The sequence below is a fragment of the Octopus sinensis genome, linkage group LG17 (assembly GCF_006345805.1).
Source record: "Octopus sinensis linkage group LG17, ASM634580v1, whole genome shotgun sequence".
Taxonomy (NCBI): domain Eukaryota; kingdom Metazoa; phylum Mollusca; class Cephalopoda; order Octopoda; family Octopodidae; genus Octopus; species Octopus sinensis.
The window spans coordinates 57,491,558-57,510,028 of NC_043013.1; positions in this window are offsets into that span (position 1 = coordinate 57,491,558).

Here is an 18,471-nt window from a genome sequence, read left to right on the forward strand (position 1 = left end):
AAAGAAATAGCACACAAGAACTCAGTTGAAACGTTGAAAACGAACGACGTGGAGTTAATCCCTATTATATGGGGATGAGGACGTCGCGAATAAAAATTACAAGGGTCCCGCCAGAGGTCGAACCTATGTGGTTGTTGGCGGCAGTCCTAATCAAAGAGGTAGAAAAAATTACTCTCCTCCAGGCTACCGCTACGGAAAACCCACTGGGATGGTAAAACAATTAATCTTCTCATTCAAGCGGACCCTAAAATAATTCAAACAATTCCTGAGACAATTGAGGTAGGGGAGGAGAACCTCGTGGTGTTTGTTGAGGGCCGAAAACCTCGATGTTTTTTATGTGGTCAATTAGGCCACATTCGAAGGAACTGCAAGGAAAATGAAGAAGAGGAGGAAGAGGAGAAAAAAGACAAAGAGGAAGAAGATAAAGAAGAAACAGATGAGAAAAAAAACAACAAACAAAAGAAAAATACAACCAGCAACCCAGCCGAGAGCGGCGACTACTACAGAACAACGACCAAAAAAGACTGCCAGAAGAGAAAGAAGAAAAAAGCATAATAGCCGTATACACTAAAGATACTGAGCTCATGAGAGACATTCAACTCATAAAGACTGTAAAAAAATTGATAACCTTTCAGAGGAATTTATCAATTACGACATATATGAAGTCTCAAATAAGACTTATAGAATTCTACAAAATAAGTACAGAAAGACTGTATCTTCATTGAGATTAGATTTTAACAAGTCATATTTCATGATTACCAGCCCGATCCCGCGAGAAAAGGAAAAGGTGGAGATTCCCCCTCCACCTGATAATTCTGTGTCGGTGGTGAGACGGGATTTTGACAAATCTATTTCCCAAGACCGTCCACCTCCGACCCTGGATCAAAAAAGGTGGAGGGTCCCCCTCCACCGGACAATCCTAATTAAACAGGTAAGTGATGGCTATTCACATTGGTTGTTTAAATGTTCATGGCCTGTTGTCAAGCTGGAAGCAAGGACGCTTTCTGAATGACATCAGGTCGAGAAATTTGGATGTAATTGTTGCAACGGAAACCCGGGTGAAGGGGCCAAGAGATCTGCTCCCCTCCTGAACGGCTACGAGAAATACGTTTCTCCTGAGGGCGGGAGGTGGGGGTGGGGTGTTGGTCCTACTAAAAAGAAACCGGGTAGCCGAGAAAAAGTTGGTTTTTTCTGACCAGAAGGCAGGCTGGTCGTTCTCGACTTGACATTCAGTTGTGGCAAGACAATCAGGCTGGTCGCTATTTATGCACCAAACATTATTGGCCCGCAAACTGAATATTTTCGTGGCCTAGGAAAGTTCCTAGCCACGTCGCATTCACTAGTAGTGTTAGGAGACTCTAATACAATATGTGCAGCACACACAGATTGTGTTGGCTCAAACTCGAACATGAACAGAAAATGTAACCCAGGCTTTCGGGATCTGCTAAGTCAATTTCAGCTAGCAGATCCATATAGGTTGGAGCACCCGAACACTCCACAGTGGACGTGGTCAAATAGTGACGGGTCTACCAGAACATATCTAGATAGGATTTTAATTAGAGAAAAAGATAAGTCCATAGTTGAGTGTCCACAGTTTTTTCTAGTCAGCTACAGTGACCACAAGATGGTTACCTGTAAACTGACGGTAGATAAGTTGCATAGACAGGGATCTGGCTACTGGAACTCAATACGTCACTTTGGCGATTGAGGAGTACAGAAAGCGGATCAAGATGTTAATACAGAGGGCATTAACAGGTACCATCATTAATAACAAATGGTGGTACGCCCTAAAAAGAGCCATCAAATATGAGTCTATTAGGTTTAGCATAAGTTTAGCTAAGAAGGGACGTAAAATAGGAGATGGTCTAGCTAAGGAACTAGAAGAAGCCTGGAGGACTGGTAATACAGACCAAGCGAGGGTGAAAAGACTGGAGTTAAACCAGCATCTTGAAGCCCACCACATGGGAAGTATTACCAGAGGTAAGTTACGTGCAATGGGAAGTGAAGGAATCAAAGCCGCTGGATGGGCCCGAGTGGTGGAAGCTCGGCAAGGAAATAGTTCCTCTATTCGGTCTTTGACGAATCAAAATGGTGTATTGATAAACGAACCCGAGAAAATGTGTGAGGTCTTTCGGGAGTACTTCGCCCAGCTGTTCGGGGGTGACGGCGGTCCTGGTGGTGGGAGAGCCCTCGAGGACTTTCTTACCGGGCTGCCGTGCCTCTCGGGGTCGGATGCGGAGTCTTGCGAAGGGCCAATCACACCTGAGGAGGTGATGGAGGCTTTGGCCGATTGTAAAGCGGGTAAGTCACCGGGACTTGATGGTCTTCCGTACGAGCTGTATAAATGTATGCCAGACTTGTTCGGGCAACTACTGACTGACGTGTACGCGAACTGGAAACAGAATGGGTTTATCCCCAGATCTGTGCGCGGGCAGTAGTGACGTTGGTCAGAAAGGACCCGGACAAGGGGGACGTTCTAGAGAATTTCAGGCCCATCACTCTGTTAAACGCAGAAGTGAAGATTTTGGCCAAGGTTCTAGCAAAAAGGTTGGCGCGTGTCGCGAATGGTATAGTCGGGGAGGCACAGACATGTGCCATCCCAGGCAGAACCATTCAGGATACCCTCCATCTTATTCGCTATACCATAGAGAGGTTTGGTAATAAATCTGGCAAAGGTGGGGCATTGGTGCATTTGGACCAGTCTAAAGCTTTTGATAGGGTTGACCATCGATACCTCGCGACTGTACTTGCGCGGTTTGGCCTGGGCCTTGGCTTCCTCAGGTGGTTTATCGCTTTGTACCACAACATTGACTGGATAGTTCGGGTGAACGGTTTCCTTTCGAAGCCGTTCTGCATCAGACGCTCGGTTCGTCAAGGATGTCCGCTTTCACCACTTTTGTATGTGATGGCTCTCGAGCCATTACTGCAAAATTGAGTGGCATCCCGAGAGAACCAGGACTAGAGGAGTTTGTTACGGCTTTCGCGGATGATATCACTATAGTGTAACCACGGGGCACGCCTACGTGAAGTAGGTAAGACTATTGAGGCTTACGAGGAGGTAGCAGGAGCAAAGATTAACCGGGAAAAGTCGGTCGGCTTGCAGCTCGGCACCTGGGTTAGCAAGTCGATGCCTTCAGACAGTGTTGTTAGGCGCTGGACGGAGGGACCGGTTAAGTTGCTGGGAGTCTGGTTTGGACCAGGCCTCCAGATAGAGAAGAACTGGACGGAGGTATTGAGCAGGGTGGCTGCAGTAGTCAAGACCTGGTCTTGGCGGTGGCTATCCCTGAAAGGGAGGGCGGAAGTGGCCAATGTGTTTATCGCATCGGTCATTACCTACCGCCTGACCGTCGTGCGCTGTCCGGATTCATGGTTGATCAGGTTGGAGAGACAGCTCTTTCGCTTTTTGTGGAAGGGCAGGTCGCCACTTGTGAAACGCTCTGTCTGCTGTCAAAAGCCTTTAAATGGAGGTTTAGGGATGCCTTGGTTAATGATGCGCAGACATGCGTTGAGGTTGAGGCACCTCTGGATTCTCCTGGATAGTGAACGGGTGTGGTCTCCGCTGGCCAGACAAATGTTCCCTGAGTTCAAGAGTTTTTGCGAACAGGAAGCCTGGTGTTCTCGTAGACCGAGGTCGAGTGAGTGGCATAAAGAGTGCCGTAAGGCCCTCTTGCTGTTCCGGTGCTCGGGCAACGCCAGCGGTGGGGGTTCTACACGGATTTTATATAGTGGGTTGGTAGAGTCTGAATGCGACGATGGCCTGGGGTCGACTCTATGTCTCGGATTTATTCAACTGGACAGCTTGTTTCATCGTACATTCGGGTTGAGAACGTTGGACAACTTCCAAAAGTCCTTAACCTGGCAATGCTACAGAGGTGCCTTGCCCGTTTGGGATAAGCTCGCAAGACATGGTAAACGTCAGTCGCCGACCTGTCCAAGATGCGGGGGGGGGGACAGGGAAACCGTCCCTCACGCTATTGTTCAGTGTCCGGAGATAACTGAAATGTGGGCTTATGCTGAACATCTGTTGTCCGGCGAAGGAAGAGTACGGCTGTCGACTGAGTCAATTATAAAAATTGACCCACCGGGAGTTCTAACGAACGAAGGTAAGAATTGTTTTCTCACGGTTGTAGCAATAGCAAAAGAGGCAGAATGGAAGACTAGGATAAAAGGAATTAAGACAGGCAACTTTATCTCTGGTGACAATTTACGATCCTTTTTTTCTTTTCATTTGAAAAGGAAACTGTGGCTGGAGAAGAGGTGTCTGTCAGAGTGTACGTTCCAAAAGAGATGGAAGTATGTTGCACGAGTGTTGTGCGTGCAAGGAACCGTGTGAATAGACGAGGAAAAAAAAAAAAAAAGGAAAAATAAAAAGGTATCAGCGGTAGATCGGGGCTTGTGGGATCGGAGCGTAACTTGATCATCGCTTCATTTGTATTGTTTTTGTACTGTGTATTCCATTCGATTTTTATGTATTGTATTTTATTTTTGATGTCACATTTATGTAAAATCATATCGATTCACTGATCCCATCAGTTGTACTGTCCATATCTATGTTTGGCCCCCGGTGGGCAATAAAGAAATTCGTATTTCGTCTTCCGTTACGTTCTGGGTTCAAATTCCGCCGATGCCGACTTTGCCTTTCGTCCTTTTGGGGTCGATAAATTAAGTACCAGTTACGCACTGGGGTCGATGTAATTGACTTAATCCGTTTGTCTGTCCTTGGTTGTCCCCTCTATGTTTAGCCCCTTGTGGGTAGTAAAGAAATAGGTATTTCTTCTGTTATTATATTCTGTGTTCAAATTCCGCCGAGGTCGATTTTGCCTTTCATCCTTTCGGGGTCGATAAATTAATTACCAGTTGAGTACTGGTGTCGATGTAATCGACTCATTCTCTGTCCCAAAATTGCGGCCCTTGTGGCAAAATTTGAAACCATTATTATTAGTATTATCACTATATTTACTGCTGAACACGACGTATTTTCGAACGCTCGAAGTAAATCTTGTTTAAATGCTTTCTTTCTACCCATTTGTTACCGTTTTTCCCCCGTTTAAACATTGTTACAGTTTGTTAATAGAAACATTAGGGACCTGGCAATGGGTTCCTGCGTTCGTTTCGTCCCTAGTGGTGGGCTATATTCGACCCCAAAAATGTCCGGCGAACGTTTCAATCAAATATAAATCAACAGGATGGCGAAACGCACCTTGAAAGATTTAAGAAAAGAAAAAAAAAAACTTCCCCTCCACAAAAGATGTTTTTGAATGCTGAAGATTTCTTTCCCTCCGTTACTCATAATATTACAGGAGAGGGGGAGGAAAAACCAAGAGCACTAAAGTTCAAAGTCCACCTCACAGTAGCAGTAGTAAAACATTGGCACCTGCAGTGAGGGCAATGATAGCGGTGGCGGCGGCATCGGCGTCAGTAGTAGTAGCATTAGCAGTATTATTAGTAGAAGTATTATCAGTGGTATTAGTATTAGCAACAGCAACGCAATTCAGAACACAGTGGATTTCAGCGGAGAAAATAATCCTACTATTGAAGGCGATGACGAAGGTGTGCAGAGTGGCAATGGTGGGAGTGGTTACAATTCCACCACCATAACCATCAACAGGAATAGCAGCAGCAGCTGCAGCAGTAACAACGGCAACAAGAACAACGTAGATTAAGTTTTCCTCAGTCTAATGAATATCACCTAAGTTTACAGTTTCCAACTGTATTCATTTTTTTCTTCTTTAGAAACCTTCTACGGTCACTAATTGGCATCTATCTCTCGCTCTATCTAATCATATGCATATACATACATGTATATATATATTATATATGTATATGCAGTTACAGTTTATGTGTATTACTTTTGCAGTAAATCTTTTGCCAGTCGATTATTTAAATCAGTTCTCAATAAAAATCGTTTGATAAGCAAATTCGTATTAATTTTGTTTACATTCGTCAAGTGAAGCACCGGCCTGTCTTGTTGTTGACATTATTTCGTTAGTTCCCATCCTCATATTTCGTTAAAGGTTTAATCAGTTCCTGTCAACGTTTCTTTTTAAGTGGTAAAGTAAAAAAGAAATATATATATTAAAAACAAACGTCTTCACTTACGTAAAACATAAAATAAAACACATTGTTTTTATTATTTGCCATTCTCTTAACACTTTGGTCACATTAACTCAATGGATAAAACTTACGGTTCCACTTGTAGCAGCAAAACTAAAAGAATAATTCCATTAGTGATTTTGTTCTGGAGAATGAAACCTCATTCTGTCAAATAAAATCTTGCAAAGAATTATGGGTAAAAAATAAAGCAAAGAAAAGACAAAAGAAGAAATATGGCAGCGAGGCGGGAGGGGCGTGAGTAAGAAATCGAATTTTTGATTTATGGAAATTTGTCGACAGCAATTTTTAACCAATGTAGATCCATGTAGCTTATTTTATTCAACACTTCCAACTATTTCTTAGAATAGTTTTTAACTCCTTTTTCTATTTATTTACATTGGTTTCATTTTTTTTTTTACACTTAGGTGTTTTACTAAACGGAATATTGCTGGCAACAATCAAATTATCCCTGTACCATAATTCTATACTGCTTCCAACGACATCACTTTGAATCAACAAGTTGGAATATAGGTTTTGTGTTTCGCTAGAAAAGCAACAAAAGTATATATTTTTTCTTTATGTTTAACTGCTATTATTTGAGGAAGGATATTTTTAAAATCCTATTCTTCAATCTGTGTGAATCATACATTTTATTTAATATATTTGTTTTTCTCTCTTCAGCAAAGTGAACAGATATATATATTAAAAACAAACGTCTTTGAAACACATTTAGGCACAACAACGCAACAAATTGTTAACTAGTTTCTATCCTGAAACATGCCAAGCTGTCACCATCAGCACTTTTACATTTTTACATGTCTCAACTTCATCATATATTTGTGAGCAATGTGTATGTGTGTGTGTGCGTGGCTGTGTGTGCGCGATGCAGTTTCATGCGTGTTTACATATGTATGCAAATACGTGTTTCCATATGTGTGTAGGTGTATGTATATAAGAGGGAAAAGCACACAGGCAAGCAGATAACTATATATAAATGTACATACCTGTCTGTCGGTCAGTCAATCTATCTAAATTATATGTGTGTGTGTGTGCGTGTGTACTTATGTATTTATATATATATGTAGGTTTATTATACATCTATATACACATACATTCTTACATACCGACAGACAACAGACATACAGACAGATAGATAGAGAAATAAATACATACTGACAGATATTTAAGTGCAGATATATAGAGACAGGCGCACAGACAGAGTTTATCATCATTATTTTACGTCCTTTTTTCCATACTTGCATTTGTTAGACGAGTATTCCCTATAATAATTTCTTGCGAAAAACGTCTGTCCATAACCATCATTTTACGGCGTAACTTTAAGTTCAATCTCCGCCAGTTCTTCCTATCTGTCTTTATTAACCTTTCGTTTTGGTGACATTATCTAACTGGTCTCTTTTATCCTTCATTTGTGCATCACTTGTTCCTAGAAATGCAGGCTTCTTATCAGCCCTCTACAGCTGATTTTTTTTAATATTCAGCTATCTGTGCTCCATCGCACCCTCAAAGTAAAAACCTATCGGAGCAACGTGGTAACAGAAAGTGTCAAATATTTGTAGCATTCATTTGGGGTTTTGAAGTAAGAGAACTTTCATAAAGTCTCTTACAGAGGAATATGGGTCTATGTCTACTGCCTGCAGTATAGTTCTCTTTTTTGCATATTGAGGTGCATTATTCCCAGATGGTTGCAGATTCCTGTAGTTTTGTCTTTTAAATAATCGATTTGGCTAAGCAATACTTCCACGTCGGGACTCCACTCAATTTTTTCGACTAATTCAGTTATCAGAATTTGGTCGTCGGCAAATATAGTTTCTATAGAAAATCGTTCTTGAGCTCCCGTTATATCTGAGACGTAACAAGGCTTTTAAGAATGAATCATTCCATCCTTTTAATGACATCCAACATTATCTTGTGCATCCTTCATTTTTTTAGATGGTAACATACGACTTAAGAGTCATTTGCTTGTTATTTTGTGTACATCCAGTGACTGAGCTATTCCCCGTAGACGTGGATTCATTCCTTTCCTTTCTGGATCGGCCACATTTCCGTGATTGACTGTCAAAACTTTAGCTTTTTGCCTTGGTTCTTGCTGGTTAATCCTAATATAACTCTGTTCAGAATCCTGATGCGTATCTCAGGATTAATATCAGTTAAATTTCCTTTTTTCCAGATTTATTATGAAGGAGGATATGAACTGTAGCTCCCATGATTTTGCAGATAATAAGGCGGTGAGCCAGCAGCATTCTTAGTGTGTCGCACAAATGCTTAGCGCCATCTCTGCTCAGTCAGTTTAATTATATACTCTTCACTACCCAAAGTGTTAACACCTGTTTTCTAAACCCCCTTCTTTTAGGTTCACTTTCTAAGTAGCACTGCATCATTATCCCGTTTTATTCACTCTATTATCTATTATCTGCTTACTCTGTATAAGGGTAACAGCTGTGGTCAATCTGCATCTTTACTGAACCACTGAAGAGGGAGAGGCCTTCCCTTAGAGGTTCAGCTTCATTTCCGCTTTTACAACCAGAGTTTCTACGGGAACTCCTGTCTCTCATCATCTGAAATAAGGTAATTTTCCTCACCAACGTCATCGCCACTATTATTTTTTGGCATCCGATAGTTTCAAGCAACTTTCTGTTGCATCACTTGTTGCACCTTTGTACTGGTGAGGTGATGAGTGCTGCCTTTTTCGTGCTGGGGGATATTGTATTGCATCAGTATGCTGGTTGGAGACTTCTGCTTTCTATTGCGTTGTTTGTTCAGCGAAGGTTGTGTTCTTCTGTTGGGTATCAGATTTTCATGACACATGTGAGCTTTGTTGTTTTTATTTTTTGGTATTTACTGTATGAGTTTATTCCTGTATGCTTTTGAAGTGTGTGTAAATCATAAACTAATATTATTTTAATTTTTTAATTATTATTATTATTACTAGTACATGTCCCGTTAATAAGGAAACAAACAATGCTATGTTTAGAATAACATTTCAATTTAATTCAACTATTGTTTGAGAAATACACAAAAGATATAATTTGATAATATTTACATATTTTTATTTATGCAAATACTTTACGAAATCAGTAATAAAATAACAAAGAAAATACTAAGCAAGTCTCTACTTTTTACATATCAATATTTATACTCTTTCCGTGTAGACAACGTTACATGTAAGTTTTCTTAACGTTTTTATTATGACGTCTACTTGTTCCTGATCTAGTAAATTCTTTTTGATCAGCAAATATTTTAAGATTCACTGGATCCCCAACCTTACTAAGAGCGACATATAACCGGCCATGAGTAAATACGGGCGCAGGCATGTAGATGCTGCGCTTAGAAAGGCTTTGTCTTTGACTTTTGTTTATAGACATCACGAAAGCAGGTCTCACTGGAAATTGGCGTCTTTTCAAACTGAAGGGTAAATCGGTATCAGATGGTTGCAGAATAATGCAAGGAATCAAAAGTGTGCGTCCTGCATCAACACCAGCTATTTTATTTGCAGTGATCATATTATCTAAGCCGATAACACTCTATAACATGCGCCATTGCAGTGCATATATCTCTGATCTAAGTTTTTTAGCAACATTATAGTTTGATAATGTGAGGTGGCATACTACATATTAAGAGAATTCAGAAATTCAGGAGGGTACAGTGCAAATTGTTGATCTTCTGCAACAGAATCAATACTCCTCAGAGAATATGTCTCACTTGAAATTTTCTGGATTATGTGGTTATTTAGATTGCCAACTTCTTCATTCTTTGTTGTTAGTATTGCTCGGGATGATAACCATTGGGCATTGTTCTATTTAACCTCTAACTCTTCATAGTCATGATGATTGGCCAAATCCTCCTTGCTGTTGACTTGAAATTGCTGAGGAATCTGTATTACATCATCATATAATTGTCAAACATAATAATGAGACAGGCGACTGTATTATGATGACAATATTTGTATCTTATTTACACAGCGCCATGTATGAAAATAACCAAACTTCCTCACCAACATCCACATACATGCTTACACACACACGCACGCGCACACACATACCTGTTGTTTTTATGTGACTCACAGATAGGAATGAACGAAAGAAGAACATTAAAAAGTATAACGAATACGTTGAGAGAGCTATTGAAACGGTATTCACATGTAACGGTAAATATTAAGAATTAAGTATCTGTAACAAAGGGGCCCGAAAATTTGACGATGATGTGTTGGTCAAGCACGTTGGATCCTTGAAAATCAGCATATGATTTTAAATGTGTACATTTGTTGACAATATGCTTAACCTTGTGAAATTACTGCTGAGGAAAATGTGTGACAGATGTGAGAGAAAGGGCAATCAGTAAATGTGGTAGACATGACACTTAGACAGATTAATCAAGTGTGAGTAGATGAATGTCAGTGTGAAACGAATGAGTCGGGGGAGAAAGGAAAGATGCTTACAGTAGATTTCGTTTGACCCAGTGACATCGTTTCTCGTTCAGCCCCCCCCCCCGCCTCCTCAACCGTCTGCAACACGCTGTCACGATATCTAGGAGGGAACTGACCCCTTTGATGGTCAGCGACTGCATATTTATAACAGTCTGCAGTCGATAGAAAGATGGTCAAGATCCGGTTCGGCTGAACCTAATTTCACCAAGCTGGTTATTAAAAACTCATCAATCATTGCGTTAATTGATTGGGGAAAGAAGTTTTTCCCGCCGCAAATTGATTTGGCGGGGGAAAGTGCGATCAGTAATTCTGAGATGCGGTCTCAAATCTTAAGCGATAGAACTAATATTCGTTCTTTATATGAGCCTTATCACTCGGCAAGAACTTAAAACAAACTTGAAGAAAGAAAAGAAATTTCGTTTTTTTCTTGTTTTCTCCTTTTACCATTATCAAAGCAAATATTTCATTCAAAACGATGGATTATATTTCAGTTACAATTTATATGAAATAAAATTTCAAAACAGTCTGCGTGTCTGTAAGGATATATTTTACGTATATATATACGGCCGGCTTTTTCAGTTCCTATCTACAAATTTTACTCGCAGTTATAAACACAAGTCACCTGCCGAAATATTCTACGCAGTGGGGCGAGACTCTAAGGCGATTTCGTAGTGAATCTTCTTATAATACAACCATTCCTGCGCCTAAGAAACTCTGTGAGTGGACATTGTAATTTTTCATTGATAATAACTGTTGAGTTACATTCCACAGTTTTATGATTTAATTTTTGTCTGTGCGATAAAGTTTTATATAAAACATTGCAGGAAAGCATTTTTTTACCTTTAGATACATAATCACGAGCCTTATTGCAGCAGACAGGTTTGAGTTCTCCGGCGAAATGTTATTTCCCTCGCTGATTCAATTTGTGGCAGGAAATATTCGTGTTAATAGCTGCAGGTTTAACAGCGACATCTTTAAAGTGTTTTCCAAAAGGACATGGATATTATACAAATACAAGCTGTTTTCTTTTAATCACTTTGACAATGTTTAAATAATGTTATGATAGCACAGAGATTATAATAGTTATCAAAATCTAATGCCTATTCATTCAAAACGGCACTCTATCATGGTGATGCTTAATATGAAATTCCTGGCACTCCAAACTCTGTGGAAAATGGCAAATTATGTGGTATCTATTTCTCCTCTAATGACACTAAGCTGGTGCGTCTGACTTAATGCTAATGTCTATTTTCATTGCTCTCCTTCTCTCACGCCCTCCACCACACTCTTCCCTCCCCAGTAACACGCACTTACGCCATTATCATGCATCTCTACTTTTCTCTCGCTCTCATTTTCTCAGTCTCCTTTCTCTCTCTTTTCCCCTCTCTATTAGTTTCCTATTATTGGTTCACATTACCTTAATGTTACTATGTCTACCAATCATAAACTGTCTATGACCTACTTTGGTTAATAGTTGCTTCCATATATATATATATATATATGTATATCAGATGGAGGGAGAGAGAGAGATTTTGGGGTTTTATATCAGGTATGACGAGAAATAAAATAATAGATTAGAGCGATGCCAACGGACAAATTGTCGATTTACTAGAATTCTGATGTAAATGGTGATAAGGAAGTGTTTATAACTAGATGCAGAACGAATATCTAAGAGTACTTAATTGACACAGAACAGTTTTCCGTTCTTACAGATATGTTTACAGTATTAGTTTATATATAAACATACATATATATACATATATTTAAATGTATGTATATATATATATATATATATATAACTATATATATATATATATATATAATATATATATATATATATATATATATATATGTATATATATATATATATACATAGCCGCAGGAATGGCTGTGTGGTAAGTAGCTTCCTTACCAACCACATGGTTCCGGGTTCAGTCCCGCTGCGTGGCACCTTGGGCAAGTGTCTTCTGCTATAGCCTCGGAACGACCAAAGCCTTGTGAATGGAATATGAGACGGAAACTGAAAGAAGCCCGTTGTATATATGTGTGTGTGTGTGTGTGTGTGTATGTCTGTGTTGACAACCAACAATGCTGGTGTGTTTACGACCCCGTCACCTAGCGGTTCGGCAAGGAAGACCGATAGAATAAGTACTAGGCTTACAAAGGTTAAGTCCTGGGGTCCATTTGCTCCAGCATGGCAAGAGCCAAATGACTGAAACAAATAACAGAATAATAGAATAATACACATATACACATGTATATATGTGTATATATATATATATATATATATATACATGTATGTATATATATATATTTATATATATATATATACAATATATATATATATATATATATATATTATATATATACATGTATGTATATATATATATATATTTATATATATATATATACATATATATATATTATATATATATATATGTATGTATACGTTCATATATGTAAGTATTCGTATGTTGTATACATATATGTATATATTTGTATTTATGTGCTATCTGATGAAGGCAAAGCATTTCTCATGCAGAGCCAGAAATCCGGGATCTGAAATTATCCAGTATTTTTTTTTTGTTAGTTTTTTTCTTTATTTGCCTTTTCTCTTGGTGCTGTGTGAATATTTAATGTGGTTTTAGAGTCAAGTTTTGGCTGCTATAACTAGCATGGTGGTATATCTTAGATACCCTTAATTATAATTTTATATATATACATACATGTATATATATATATATATATATACATACCTACACACACATATATATATATATATAATATATATATATATATATATATATACAGGGAATAGGATGCGTGGCGTTCGATCATATAATAATATAAATAATATATAAATATATCTACATATATGTAGATACTTTCATATATAACCAGAAAGGATGAAGAACAAGAGAGGGAGAGAGATAGACAGAGAAGAGATAGTAAAGGTAGAAGAGTTCGGTTCTTCATCCTTTCTGGTTTTCTCCCCCACTCTTTCTTGTTCTTCTCCTCCCCTATTCACCGTTCCCTCTCTCTCATTCCTCCTCCTCCTCGATTTTCTCGTCGCTGACACGTGACGAAAGATAGTCTTTCTGCCTACAACCTTCGAAAAGAAAAATCGTGCTTTACTGTCTCCTTCATTACCTCGTCTTCCTCGCCTTCACAGCATATTATTTCTATCGTTTAGGCTTAACAGCTTTCACCGTTTGCTTTTACTGTTTTTTTTTCTCATTGTCCTGTTCCTTTTACTGTTTTGTTTTCACTGTGCTACTCTTGTTAGCACTTTCACCCTCCGCAAAAAATTCCAAATTTTATTTAATTTGCTTTGCGGGAAGGATTGTGTCAATGAAGTCGCGTCTTGTCCTTGCCTTCGAAACTTGATGTCTCGTTTCTCTGTTTGTTTATTTTTCGTTGTTCGAAAAAAAGTTCGTTTCTATCTTTTTGTTTTTATGTTTTCGTTTCTCATTGTGTTCAAAGTTTTTTGATGTCCTGTATCCATATATGCGTGTATACATATGTATATACATGTATAAATATATATGTATATATATGTATATATATTTATGTATATATATATGTATATATATGTATATAATATATATATATATATATATATATATATAGGAAAAAAGCAACAAGAATGGATCAATATATCGGTACAATTGTTTCGTACGAAGATATCTTTAATAAGGCTACAAAAATTGCAGTAAATATAGGTGGCTCGTACTCATCAGCCGAAAAAACACCCGAGATTCTCAAACATCAAAGGGGGTAATGTTACACTCGTGAAACATCATGGAGAGTTCTATAAAAATGAGAATTTAGATAACAGATTGGTTTCTAAGAGTTCAATTAGTATTACACAGTCATATATCAGGTTATTAAAAAGTTTTTTCAAAACATCTTAGTTTTCCAGAAAGTGAAGATAAAAGTGAGTGTGTGAGTTTATCCGTATTGAAGAAAGTTTGATTCCTGGAGATCTGATGAGAGGTATCGTACTCACAGAATATGTGTTTGTCCATATATAGTTCATAGTAAAGTGTGAATCAAGCTGTGTGAAGATATTTTGAATACAATCGTGCGAAATTTCTCAAAACTACTGTGTTATAATCCGAGGAAGAAGCGTAGTCTTATAGTGGAGACGAACAGGCTGCTATAGAAATCTACAAGAACCACAGAGCTAAAGGAAGAATGTTGAATTTCGGGTGTTTTTTCGGCTGATGAGTACGAACCACCTATATTTACTGCAATGTTTGTAGCCTTATTAAAGATGTCTTCGTACGAAACAATTGTACCGATATATTGATCCATTCTTGTTGCTTTTTTCCTATTTGTAATCACCCCACTTCGTCGAATGGTTAACATCATACAGATTTCTGGTGCATCCAAGTTAGGTACCATATTCATGTGAATTCAATAGAACTCACTTGAATCTTAATTGCTTAAACCGTATATATATATATATATATATATATATATATATATATATATATATATATGTATATATATATATATATATATATATATATAGTATATATATATATATATATATATATGTATAATATATATATATATAATATATATATATGTATATATATATAGATATATATATATAATATATATATATATGTGATTATATATATGCATATATACATGTATAATATGTATATATATATATATATGTATATATATATATATGTATATATATATGTATATGTATATATATATATGTATATGTATAATATATGTATATTATATTATATATATTATGTATATGTATATATAATGTGTATATATATTATATATATATATATATATATATATATATATATATATGTATATATATATAGAGAGAGAGAGACAGACAGACAGATAGGGAATTAGAGACAGATAGATTGATAACCAATTCGACTCTGCAGCCTTATTTCTGGAGGAATTTGTATAAATATTCCCAACTTGAAGCAAGTATATTCAACACTACTTTGCTGATTTTTCCGTCCCCCACATTATTTTTCCATCGCGACATTGTGACAATACATCAGAGATAAGTAAAAGACATGGCGACCAAAGGTTAATTACTCTATTAAACATTGAAGCTTTAAATGGCGAATGGCTGAATCACATTGACATAGTTTCCACTAAAGACTTTAATAACCTGACCAAAAGACAAATTAACAAACTAAAACAAACAGCAAAAATTAAATACTCATATAAAGAATGAAGCTAATTAAAACAAAGGCAAAAGGAATCAAATGAGGAAATTCTCAAACGCGTAGCATTAAAAATTTATCAGTTATTTGAGATGTCATATTTATCTTAGACATTTCTAATTAACTATTCTAGATCCTCTAATCTGAAAACTGTTTGCTCTTAAATAATCTACTCTCTCTTTTCCCTCCTCCCTCACTCCTCTCTCTCCCTCTCTTTCTCCCACTCATTCCCCACTCATTCCTCTCATTCTTTCTTGTCATTTTACTTTATCACACTCTCGTCCTGTATTCTCTACTTCGCTGTTCTTTCTATATCACACTCTACTATCTTTCTCTCTTATTCCATGATTACTTCATGACTTAGTTTTACTGTTCTCTCTCTCTCTCTCTCTCTCTCTATTATACTATTCTTTCTAGTTTCCTCATACATACTTCATCAACTCCAACTTACGTTTTACTCTCACAAAATCTACCTCTCTCTGTTCGCGTACCTATTTCCATTATACTATGACCACATCTTATTTCCTATCTGTACTTCCTTTCTCTTTCTACTACTCTTTCTTTCATTCGTATTCTCCTGTCCTTATCAGAGTTATGCTATATATAACAATAAGATAGTTCTGCAAGAGAGAAGAACACTACAGGCCATACGAAGAATACAACCAGAACCAGAAGCAAGAAGATGAAAGACGAAGTCACTGTTTCTGAAGCGGTCATTCTGTTCTGGATATCAGCTCGCGTAGATAGATTATGAATAATTCAGAAGGTATAGCAACAAGCTAGAAAATCTAAAAATATTTGAATTATGGACATCAGTCCAATAATCAAAGAATTTCGCAAACCTTAGTTATGGACATGTTGATCATAAATGACCTGTACAATCGTCTGTAATATACAGATGAGCTCCGACATATATCACTAAAATTGTTCTTTGTATCTTTTTTATTCTTGCTCGCTCTGATGATAATCCTCTGACCATCTGGTTCTGCCTCTAGACCCAATACCTGCATATTTCTTTGATGATACCATCGGAAGATAGAAAAGGATTCTTAAATAGCGATTCATGCAACAAATATCACTCAGAGTTTTTATTCTATTTCAGAAATAAAATTTGTATATGATATATGATATAAGATATACACATACATAGATACATATATATGTGTGTGTGTATCAGACTCACACATACACAATTAATCATGTATATATATATATATATATATATATATATATATGTATACATGTACACAATACATACGTGTGTATGTGTATACATATGTGATATGCGATATGATATCATGATATTCATATAAATTTGATTCTTTATATATGAATATATGAATATGATATTTACGAGGAACATACACTGAAATACTTGCAATCAAGAGACGTTCAGTTTCGTGGTAAAACAAGGTATGCTATTAAAACATAACAGTGATGTTCATTCGTCGATTTAGTGTTGAATTATTCAACCAGAATATAAATTGCACACTCTATGACAGCACAAAAGAAACCAAAATGACATGCAGTGTTATTGAAGCGCAGATTGTTAAATCATTCCTGTTGCTGAAAGTACTTAGCCTGCTCGTGTTTTTCGCATATGCAACGCAATACATTGTGTTGAGTACTATAATATCTATGAAGATAAAATATTTATATAAATATGATACTATCGCTGACCAATCTATAATGCTTTAAAAACAAACGATATTCGGAGAGAAACATAATCAACTTTGTGCGATCAAATATTTCTTAAAAGTAGTCTATGAAAGCATTAGCATTAAAAGGTTTAATATCCAATGTAGAGGATGAAAGAAAAATGGCGAAGGTTGTATATAACGATTCTAATACTGACTTTAATTATTCCGTTGGCAAAGAATTGCTACAGTCTTCAACTAAATGAAGATTGATATCTCCTCATATATAATTACTAGTATTTAGTGCCACTCTACCCAGGTACGATCGACATCTTATAATACCATTTCTACAGATCAATATGATTAGAAACCTGCCTCAAGTCTTACAAATCCCATTTTATATGATAGCATGCGTAATTATGATAAATGTAGGGTTTTGTTGTTGCGATTGTGGTTGTAGATGATCGATTTTAGAATTCTCCTGCTAATATCCTCATCATTCTTCTCTCCATTCCTATCACCGTTATTCCTTCTCCCTACTCCTCTTTCTCTTCATCCTCAGCATCATCATCGTCATCATCATCACCATCATCATCAACAACATCAACAGCATTATTTATATCCTTATGATCGACATCATCAACACCAGTACCAGTACCAGATACATGTAAATTAGGACTATTCGATGTTTAATCGCCGCCTCCACCAAACGCACCAACACCAACGCCACCAGGCAGGACCAGTAACAAGAGCAACGCATTAGCCTCATCTACTGCACCAACGACACAGCAGCGTCTTTCGATGTTCCGTCAACAGATTACAGAAAATAAAAAAAACAGCATATATAAAACCTCTATCACCATGACCAACATTAATAATAATAATAATAATAATAATAATAATAATAACAATAATAATGATAATGACAAGAACAATAGCAACAACAATAGTAATAACGAGGAATAGTAACAACAAAAGTAGTAGTAGCAGTAGTTGTTGTTGTAGCAGCAACAGCAGCAACAACAACAGCAACAAAAGCAAGAACAATCGATTATTCCGTAATAATGTTAAGATACATCAT